Genomic DNA, 12,051 nt, shown 5'->3' with positions numbered 1-12,051 from the left:
TATCTATTGAAATTGTGAAAATTAGTACGAAGTCAAGTACTTGGTTACATGGGACTTTATAGATATCACCACAATAATGGGTCGTCTGCAGAGAATTCTTGCAGAAAGTGGGCCAAAGTGACCGGAATTTATAGAACAAGTTTTATAGTAAAGATAACACTGAACTGGAGAATGAACGCTAATGAAATGCTTTCCCGATCTCTCTATCTCTCTCCAACTCTTCTAATTTGTATGTTCCAGTTGATGCATGAATGTAAAGAACGTACAAGTGTAACAAATTGCTGAAACCCGTATATTTGATTTTCGTTCTATACTCATTTGCCCTTAACAATGATTTTAGCAACATACATCTCTAACTTTCAAAGCCATGACCATGATTTGTACACCTAACATGTTATAGAATTTGACCTGAATTGTATGTACATGTGTATATGACCAAACACTGTACGCATTTTTCATTTGTCTTTTGAAAATCTTCGTATAAAGAGGCAACCATGTCGCTTTGCTCAAGATCTTGCAAGGAAAACTTTAAATTGTACGAATGATCTGATACAAAAGTAGGACACCAAATATCCTGTCACATTAATACCTGTATTATAATACCAATGTTCTAGAGTAGGATTTCCCCCATTTTCGGCTTTCACCCCAGATTTTATACTCTAGAGTAGGACTCCCCTCCCTCCCTCGACCCCGATGGGAAATCTCACACAAGAGCAAAATTTCCCCATATTTCTTTCTCAGAGTAGGATTTCCTCTATTTTTTCAATGCTATCAGTTGGTTCAATACGCATTAGCATGCTTTTTGTATAAACAATTTTTAAAACATGGTAAGTTATAGACAAACAAGTTGATGAAACAAGAATTTCAACAGTCTCGTTTAAAGTCATCATTTCATAAGTCCTATGGTCCATACAATGACCTTGTCAGCAAGTACAATCTATCATTAAGTCATATGCTGACTGAGTTTTTCATACTAATTTTAAGGCCATTATTTACATCTGAATTGTCGATGGATGTTTCCGTTATTTCCCGATCATGACAAGGTGCACATGGCGGGTGTGACCGTTTGACAGGGGATGCTCACTCCTCCATGGCACCTGATCCCACTCATGTTTGGGAGGTCAGTGTTTACCTTGCTCCCGATTTGTATTGTTTTGATGGATTTTGAGCTTGAATACTGTTCGCTATCTCCATCTTTCATCGACAATATTTTGACTAAATGTTTGAAAGAAATTGATTTTTTAAATGGAAATATGAATGTTTTTTACTCAAGAAATTGTTCAAATTAAGTGTGAAATCTTAAAATGTATACAATCACGTAATGTAGTTTTCAAGTTGATTCAATACGCAAGAGCATGCTCTAAGTACGAGCAATTTTAAAAAGAGATAAACTATTGACAAATAAGTTGACGAAACAAGAATATCAACAGTGTCGTTTAAAGGTAACATTTCGCAAATTCTATGTTCGGTACAATGACCTTGTTAGTAAATACAATATATCATTAAGTCGAATATTAATTGACTGATGTTTTTTCATACCTATTTTTAGGCCATTATTTTCACACTGAATTGTCTACGGATTTTTCCGTTCGCCCGATCATGACAAGGAGCACGCGGCAGGTGTGACCACTCGACAAGGGATGTTTACTCCTTAATGGCACCTGATCCCATCTCTGATGTTTTTAGAGGTCCATGTTTTCTCTTCTCCAATTTGTATTTTTTCAATGGACTTAGAATGATTACTGTTCGTTATTTTCATATTTCATAGCTCAAATCTGTGTGTCTCAATCCAGAGTCAATTTTAACTCATACGCAATTGTAAAATTAGTCACTCAAAAAATCGGGAAAAAAATCTCGATCTCTTGACACAGTGGTACCTGTTTGTTTAAGAATTTTAAAATGTTTATCAGGTCACTTTTAGAAATTGAATAATTTGTTTGCCCTCAAAGGTCCAATATTTTATCTATGGATCTGTGCTTTTTACAAATTGTATGTGAGAAAATTCTAGCATTTATGTTATTTATGGGTTCCATATACAATTTTGTGAGTATTTGAATCGATTTATATTTCGAACGAAAAAAACCTAAACACCAAAACAAAACAATACAAGAAACACTGCTCTTGCAAGCCATTTAATAAGTATGTGCCCTTGATCTCTTGATGTAATATTGAATTAAAAAGCAGAGAGCAAATACTCTCTTAAAGTTTTCCAAAATTTCAATTTTTCAGATATTGGCCCATTTTTAGTTTTATGGCAAGCGCAGCTATTTTGGATATTTAATCACAGGCACTTGTTTCGGTAATAAATTTTTAACCCATAGTATAATAATAACATGGGTTAAAAATTTATTACCGAAACAAGTGCCTGTGTATTTAATCCGAGAAACTCAGAGAGACGCTTACACATCAATACAATGTACATGTAGTTTGAAATAAAATTGGAGAATATTATATCAAAAATAATATTCCTCCTTTTTTGTTTCCATGGCTACAGTTAAAAAATTATTACATTGTACCATAATTTTGATTATTTTCTTTTTAAAATCAGTTTGACAGAGAAAAAAGGAATATGAACAGGTTGGACAGTTACTGAAAAAACAAATTAAAAATTTTCAATTTCATACTTCGTATGTTTCATTGGAACTGGTCGCCATTTTGAAAATTTAAATGATGAATGCATAATTTGACTTTTCGATAATTATTTTTCTGAAGATTCATTAAAATTGTCTGCTGTGGGAAAATTATAGAAGGAACACTTGTAACAATGTGTTTCCCCCTTCCCACTCTATATAATATATAAGTACAGACACGATATTTCACTGGGGGAAATGACACTCTATAACTATTATACAGACTAGGATTTCCCTAGGAAAACTGAATCTGATATGGAATTTCCGTAGGGGAAACTCTACTCTAGATTTTTTTTCTGCGGAGAAAATTCTACTCATAAGAGCTTTTCCGGGGGGGGGGGGTTGGGGGGGGGCGGTTATTCTGCACTAGAGCCAGTTTTTCGGGGAGAAAGATTTTAGAGGAGAAAGACTACTCTACAAGACCGGTAAGTTTTCATAAACAAAGTATTGGAATTTCACACAGAAAAGAGTATCGACCGAGCACAAAGTGCGACTTTTCTGTAAAGTCGATATGTCTATGGATTGACTTCATGATAGTATATATTATTTTTTAAAGAAATAGATCGAAAAAATAAATAAATAAAATAATAATTATGCGTATTTTTTAGCACATAGAAACTAGAGATCAAAATAAAGTACTAAGCTGTTTTAATGTTACTGCCTTTTCTTTTTACTGAAAAAGTAATTTAGGGAATGTACCAAACCAAAAAGGTAATTTTGTTTAACTTTTTGCTTCAATTTATGATAAATACATTAAACATCTGTGTTTATAATATAGTGTAGATGCATATTATACCCACTACATCAAAATTAAAAACAGGAATGGAAATAACAGTTTTTAGATACTGATGTATCTTACTATAGTGAGGTCACCATAGTTCTTTACAGAAGATTGTTTCTATTTAGAAACATTAAGTCAATATGCTTTTTCCAGAATCTTTAAAAAGTAACACAAGTCGATATGTTGTTATAATGTCATGTGACCGAGTTTGAGACAATCTTAGAGCTGCAAATAAGAGTTTACAGAGAAAAATAATTCTAGTCATTATTATTTTCCTTTATAAGCATATAAGCATCTTAGGAACTGGGTGCTTTTATTCTTAGCTTTAAAAAAAAATTATAAACCTGGTGTCCAATCGATAGCGATGACGTCACTATGTTCAATTTTAACTAGATCTTTCTAAAAACAGATATTTTAGCTACCTTTGACATCACAATTCACGAGTAAGGCGTAAAACCATGGATTTTAGATATTTTCATTAAATGACATAAAAAATAATAAAACAAATATATATAAAAATATAGCCCTTTAGTTTGGTACAGTCGCTAGATACATACACCCTGGAGAAAACTCTTTGTGCTCGGTCGATATGCTTTCTCTGAGGTCTATTTATCTAGGTATTGACCTCATCAAAATGATGTATTTGTATGATATTCGTTCTCCCTTAAATTTTCGTCATTAATGAGTATCCAAAAGGGAACCCAGGGATATCACCAGGGATAATCAATGTTCAGTATTTACTTTATTCTAGCCATTGGTTTTGGAGAACACACTTTTAAAGAAAACGTTCGTAATTCGTGAGAGTCAATTGACATTTTTAAAATTTGGAGCAATTGTTGATTATAAAATTAATCTAAGGTGTCAAACTAAGTGTTTTGGTGGCTGTGTTTAAAATTCTCAGTGCTGTGGTATACACTGATTTTTATTTTTTCCAATAAATAATTATATATCAATTATAAAATTAATATCTCAAAACATGTTTGTTTGTCACAATTGTCGTTTTTTAAAAATTGTTTTAAAGGGTAAAATTGCCATAAGTGTAAAATGCTTTCACAGAGACGTACGAGGACATGGGTCATGGTTATGCTAACCTGTTCATGTCGCCGTCATGACTTTTATCGCGTTAACCTCACTACGACTGCTCTCAGCATTACCGGGTCAGATTAAAAGGAAATAGAACATAATAGTAGTGTAGAAGAATAAAAATGAGAGAGAGAGAGAGAGTTTCGCTTAAATGCTAAGTCAATACGAGACCAAAGGTTCAACGCTCAGTGAGTCACCAAACTTTCCTACAAATGAATTAATAGATAAATAAAATCATCAACTTATCAAATTGCATGATCTTAGGTATCTTAAATATACGGAGGCTTAAAGCCATGTTTAAAAATCGTAGGGTTACCTGGAATCATGTTTTGAACAAAATTAAATCCTCACTCCAGTGGAATGCTTACATTTTTATAAGCCTTTATAAGCAAAATTATATATTTCCTGTTTTTGAGAAGAAGATTTGTCCCTATATGATAATTCTAAAGCTAGGGCAAGGTCACAAAATGGAATCGAAGTCTAACACAGTAATAAATAGGAACATAACGTAAAGTCTTCTTTGAATTACAGATGGACTGCAATCACTAGTAGTTATTTTAAAATACAATCAAAAGATACATCTTAATGTAGAAAAGATTCGAGTTTGTGTAATTATGACCCATGTCTAAGGTAAGCCACAATAGACTTTAAAATTTTACATGGTTCAAAACATTTAAAGAAATGATTGATTGACTGATTGTATGTTATATGACGTCCAATTGGGGAATTTTTCACTCACATAGAGACGTCACGAATGCCGGTGAAGGGCTTCAAATTAAGACCTATATATAGGCAATTGAGCAGTGGTGGTTTTTTTTATCGTGCCAACGCCTACTGTGACATGGGACCTCCGTTTTTAAGGCCTCATCCGAAACACCCGTGACTTTCTCTTCTAGTGCCGGGCGCTTGGCGAAGGAACAGTCACTATATATGTTTACGTCTTGACGCGGCGCGGCGAACAGGAATCGAAACCGGGTCTCCTGATCACGAATCAAGCGCCCTACCACTAGGCTACCGTGACCTCTAGAGAAATGAAATATGGAGATAGCAAACAGTAATCAAGCTCAAAAGTCCATTGAAGCAACACTAATTGGGAGCAGAGCAAACACGGACCTCTAAAAACATCAGAGGTGGAATCAGGTGCCATGGAAAAATAAACATTCTCTGTCGACCAGTCACATCCGCCATGTGCTCAGTATCATGACTGGGCAAACGGGAAAAGCTAGCAGAAAACTCAATGTTTACATAATGGCCTAACTAACAATTCGTATGAAAAAAAGTCAGTCAGCATGATAGACCGCATTTGCTGACAAGGCCATTGCACCGACATCAGAACTTGCGAAATGATGTCTTCAAACATCATATCAGCCTTGTCCCATCAACTTGCCTGTCAACAGTCTGCCTCGCTTCATAAATTGTTCGTACTTGGAGTATGCTATCGCATATCCAACCAACAAGACCCAAACCCATATGCAGGTGACAAGGGCACATTGCTACACAAGTAAGGAAGTTTTTCATCAAGTTTTGCTGTTAGGTTACCATTAGTTATCTTTTTTTCTAGCAAATCATCCAAATATGAAAAAGATGTGTCAGACGCTGTGGCATCCATCACCTCAAGCTCACTGGGACACATCGAGTGGACTTATGAACAGAAGTAAATATTGCTTACTGATATTACGTCGTCGATATATTTAAATGTCGAGCTGAAGGCCATAGCAAATGTCTTACTCCTCTCATGTATAAGCCCCTGAATAAACTCCGCTTCATATGAATAAAAAACTGTTTCAAAAATCTTCTTAAAAAGCAGGACTAAAATCAGAAATATAAATTTATTAATAGCCGTGTGTATTGGGGGTCTAAAGAGAGTGTTGCAGTTCTTTTGTTATTTTCCCTTAAGTTGAAGCAGATAATAGAAATAATTATAAGTAAAACAAAACAATTTCGAATTTTTCCGATACACAGTATGTACAGCAAAATGTAGAATAATATTTGGAAACTGCATATCGACTTCTTATTTGTCATTAAATGAAAAGTAATGAAATATGGAGATAACGAACAGTATTCAAGCTCAAAGTTCATTAAAACAATACAAATCGGGAGCAGAGCAAACACGGACCTCCAAAAACACCAGAGGTGGGATCAGATGCCATGGAAGAGTGAGCATCCCCTGCCGACAGATCACACCCGCTGTGTGCCCCTTGTATAATTGGTAATTAACAGAAAAATCCGTCGACAACTCAGTGTGTAAATAATGGCCTAACAATTTGTATCAAAAACGTCAGTCAGCATCTGACTTAAATATATGACTTACGAAATGATGGCTTTAAAGGACACTGTTGAAATAAGTCACACAGCACGATATCTAATTCTCTGTTTGTCCACAAAAACGTAAACCTTGTGCATAAGTTTTGAATGATTAGAGCTATGGCTTTCATATTTCACACGTGTATTCCTTGTGACAAGACCTTAGTTTGGGCACCAACTTTTTGACCTCTTGACCATGGAGTTTGATCCAATTAAAAAAAACACATTAACCTTGGCCATAAATTCTGAATGAATAGAGCTAGGTTTTCATATTAAACATGTATATTTCTTGTGATAAGACCTCCCTAAGGGTACCAACAATTTTTGACCTAGACCTTAAATTTTGACTCACTTTTTAAAAACTTTAACCTTGGCCATAACTTTTTGCTAGGGCTTTCATATTTCACAAGGCCTTTTCTTGTGACAAGGCCTTTCAATGGGTGCCTACAATTATGACCCTTTGACCTTGGAGTTTTAACTATATTTGAAAAACTTTAACCTTGATTATAACTATTGAACTGTTGGTGATAGGGATTTTATTTTTCACATGTGTATTCCTTGTGATGAGACCTCTCTTTGAGTATCAACATTTTTAAAAAAAATTTTGACCTAGACCTTTGGGTTTGACTCGCATTTGAGAAACTTTCAGCTTTGCCATATGCTGCCATACGGGGGCCTCATAAACACGTCTGGTTTAAATAAGGAATTACATTGACAGATGAGTATAATACAGAGTTAGACATTAGACTGAGGCATTTTAAAGAGTTCATTGACAAAAAATTTTCAAATGCAACTGGAGAGAAAGATTTTCTTAAGTCAAATAATGAAAGTACTGCATTAAATCTTCATGAAATAAATCTAATTTCATCTGATCATACAACAATCCCTAGTTATGCTATCCCACCTGTACATGAACATTTCCCTGTGTCAATGCCGTCAGGGAGTTTATCTGCTGTTTCCAACCACAAGCTACTTAAGTTATCCTTATCAACGTTCAATGGAAACAAATTAGAATGGCAATCATTTTTGGATTCGTTTAATTAGGGGATTCATGAAAATATCAGTTTAAGTGATGTTAAGAAGTTCAATTATTTGAAATCACTGCTCGTTGGCGAGGAAAAATTTACTTGTCGTGGAAAGATTAGCTCTTACCAATGACAATTATGCCAAGGCTATTGGTCTACTGAAGGAGAGGTATGGTAAGCCACAAAAGATTACTCGAATTTATGTGCAAGCATTACTAGACCCACCTGAACAAGTTGATTCCCACACCGTTTGAGGGAATTTTATGACAAAATGGAAATGTATGTCCGTGGATTAGAAACCCTGAACCAGACTGAAGAGTGCTATGGAAGCTTCTTGGTACCAGTAGTTTTGAGAAAACTACCATCAAAACCAAGACAGAACTTATGTAAGCGATGACTGGACTTGGTGATCTTCAGAAAGCCTTACGACATGAGGTGTCAATTCTTGAAGCTGGATCAAACACTGATGCAAACTGGTATTCTAGGGACTCGACATTTCAGAGAACAGCAAATTTTCATACAAAGGCATTTAAAAGAAAGCCAATTAACAACAGGAGACAGCAATTTTTCCAACCCAAGCCTAAGTCTGAAACCCGAGATGGACACGAGAACCAAAGTAAATCCAGTGTATTCTGTGATGATAAAAATCACATGGTAGGCGACTGCACCTTAACCAGTGAACAAAAGAAAATAATAGTAAAGCAGAAGTCACTATGCTTCAATTGTCTTGGATCACATCGAGTCAAGGACTATCTTTCAAAGACAAACTGCAAAAAGTGTGGGAAACTCCACCATACTTACTTATGCAATGACACAAGGGAAACAATACATGAATCAACACTTCCTGTCACATCTGAAAATATCCAGTCATCAACGAAGTACAAGAATGTTATCCTTTCTTCAATAACTCTACACACATCTTCAATGACAATATTCCAACAATACTTAAAACAGCGACAACCAATGTTACCAACGGAGAAACAGTCAGGGACACAACTTTCTTATTTGATGAGGGATCACAGAGGTCATTCATTACAGAAGAAATATCACAAAATCTGAACCTGAAACAAACTGGAGCTGAAACTCTGATGTTTGCAGCATTTGGTGAGGAAGAAATGATGCGGACTTTGAAAACCTCAACTTTATTTCTGATTGCAGATTCTGGCTAAAAAATTCAGATTTATGTAGTTGTCGTACCAGGTATTGCAGCCAAGAAGTACCAATCAGGAAACTCCCTTACCTAAAACATTTGAAGTTAGTAAATTCCTATGATGGATCGACATTTGATGTTTCTTTAATTATCGACGTTGATCACTACGGGACATTGTTGGAAATGACATCATACGGTGAGATGGACCAACTACTGTAAGTTCTCAAATAGGATATCTACTCTCAGGACCAACATACTCAAGTGCAAAACACAATCACTTTGCGTCTTACAACATCCTCTCTTATCATCGACAAGAAGAATTAAATTTAGAAAAGTACTGAAAAATAGAAGACATGGAAAGCTTGGAAAAACCAACTGATTTTCCAATTAAGGATCAGAAGTGTGTAACCTTTGAAAATGGTCAATACACAGCAAAGTTACCATGGAAAGAAGAAGTCTGTGATTTACCTTCAAATGAAACAATTGCACTGGAACGCACAAAGAATGTACTTTGTCGTTTATTTCGAGATCCAGATATGTTAAAGACGTACAACAGTATTATTAAGGAGCAGGAAAAATGTGGATTTATTGAGAAAGTAGAGCAAGAGGACACACCCAAACAACAAGTACATTACATTCCCGTCCATCTAGTAAAAAGGATTCAAGAACAACACCGATTCGAATAGTATATGACTGCAGCTGTAAACAACCTGGAAGTCTAAGCCTAAATGACCGCCTTGAATCTCACTCTCCACAACTCAATGAAATTCCAACTATTTTAACACGCTTTGGAGCAATACAATATGCTGTGTCAACCGACATTTACAAATCAGACTTCATGAAAAGGACCGCCACATGACAAGATGTTTTGGGTTTACAGATTACACAAATCCAGATGCTGGGATTTCTACCTATCGATTCAAAGTCGTATTATTTGAAGCAACTTGCTCATCATTCCTTCTCAACAAAACCTTGGAAACACATTTTAAAAGAAATCCATGTGAAACTCAAAGAGAATTGTTCCAAATTATTGTACAACGTTTTAAGGATGAAAATTCACTTTTGGAATTTTTCAAACCCTCTCGTGTTCTCCTAGCAGAGGCTGAATTCAATCTAAGAAGTTGAAATTCGAACAACATAAAATTATGCCACATAGCAGCTGAAGATGGGGTGCTTGACAGTGACAACATTAAAAAAATTCTAGGATTGAGATGGGATCCAAAAATAGACTGCATTTCCTTTCCAAGACTTGATATAGACATCAATAGAAAACTTGGAATAAAAAGAGAAGTTGTCAGCCAATCACCCAAGATTTTCGACCCACTAGAAATTTTGAGTCCTATTACCATTAGAGCCAAAACTACTGATGCAGGATATTTGGCAAGAAAATGTTGCCTGAGATGAAAAAACTTGCAAACAATTACCAGGAGAAACTGTGTGAACTTGCTAAGGAATTTGAATTGTCATCTACCACAAAAACCAAGGTTTCTATGTGTACACTCAGCCACAGAGTGTACAGCTCCTAATCTACATATATTCACAGATGCCAGTAAGAGAGCTTATGGGGCCTTTGCAGACCTTCTGACAAAAAATACATCACATTTAATAATGGCAAAAAACCGAGTCGCACCTATTAAACCTAAAACCTTACCTCTTCTAGAGTTAATGGAAGCAGTAACTGGAGGCAGATTAGCCAAGTACCTAAAAGGCATTTTGAACGTGAAATCAACAACCTTATGGTGTGACAGTCAAATTGTCCTTCATTGGCTTCAATCTAAGGAATCAATGAATCAATTCATCACCAATAGAAATGCAGTGATTAAAGAATCAACAAAACGACATACATCTAAAAACATTCCAACTATCTCCAATCCCGCAGATCTTCAAACAAGGGGAATTTCTTACAAACAATTTAAAGCTAACATTCTTTGGATGAATGGTCCTACATGATTAACAGAAACATCCAAATATCCTCAGTGGGAAATCTTAAGGACCTCTGCTTTGACAACATATACAGACAAAAAATATCCGGAGGTTGGGTCAAAGAACTTCATCATTCCTGGAGTCCGCAATATCATAAACATATCACGATTCAGCAGTCTACAAAAACTACTCAGAGTTTCGTGTTATGTTTTGTTCAACAAAGGCAACAAAGGACATTTCCAGAATACTTTTGTGGCCCGGAGGAAGATCATGATGAGGAAAAGAACAAAAACCAATGGGTGAAAACCTTTGTCTGAAAACAAAATCCTCTTGCTGATTTACATCAACGATGGAAATGGGAATATTTAACAAGTCTACGTGAATACCATCGTTGCCTCGAAAAACAAAACCTTAAAATTTGCAGACGCGGTCTAGATTTACGACATTTATCCAAGAGTAAACTGGAAGCTAGGAATAATGAAAAAACTTTTGGAAAGCAAGGATCACTATTCTCGTTCTGCCATATTAAAAACTAGCAATGGTCGTACTACCTCAGGACCTGTATCAAAATTATATTTTATTTATTATTGAACTGTAATTGAGAAATAATCTATAGCAAAATTAATTGTGTTTATACATGTTTATCTGTTCATTATCTTCAAATTTAAAACATCATGCCCTGCTGAGGATGTTATAAATACTATAACAATTAACTTAATTGTGTGACATGTAATGTGTTGTGTACATTCCTGGCTATGGCGTCTTAATCGTGATGACATCATAATAGTGATGACATCATTGTGTATTTTGTATTGTGTATTGTTACCATGTAAGTACTGATTCCGGACAGATGTGTTTACCTATCTCTCATTACACCTCCTTTGTAGTAAAACGGTCCTTGGTTAACATTTTTTAAAGATTGGTTGCCTATCGCCGACTATTGATAATATCATTTGGTTGTATTAAACTTTTCATATTTTCCGATTGTTCTAAAATTGGGTAAATTCTTTAAGCTTTTATAAGGATATTTCTGTTTCGTGGGTCACAACAAAGGCTATTTTTCCGTCATCGGTGGTGTCATCTACACCACGTTGATTTCTAAGGTTCTCTTTTGGAATTTTGGATGCCTTTTCTATACCAGCGTTGATTAAATCA

This window comes from Saccostrea echinata, unplaced genomic scaffold (assembly GCF_033153115.1).
Source record: "Saccostrea echinata isolate AGI-Se365-2 ecotype Australia unplaced genomic scaffold, CSIRO_AGI_Sech_v1 ptg000008l, whole genome shotgun sequence".
Classification (NCBI taxonomy): domain Eukaryota; kingdom Metazoa; phylum Mollusca; class Bivalvia; order Ostreida; family Ostreidae; genus Saccostrea; species Saccostrea echinata.
This window is presented reverse-complemented; position numbering follows the sequence as displayed.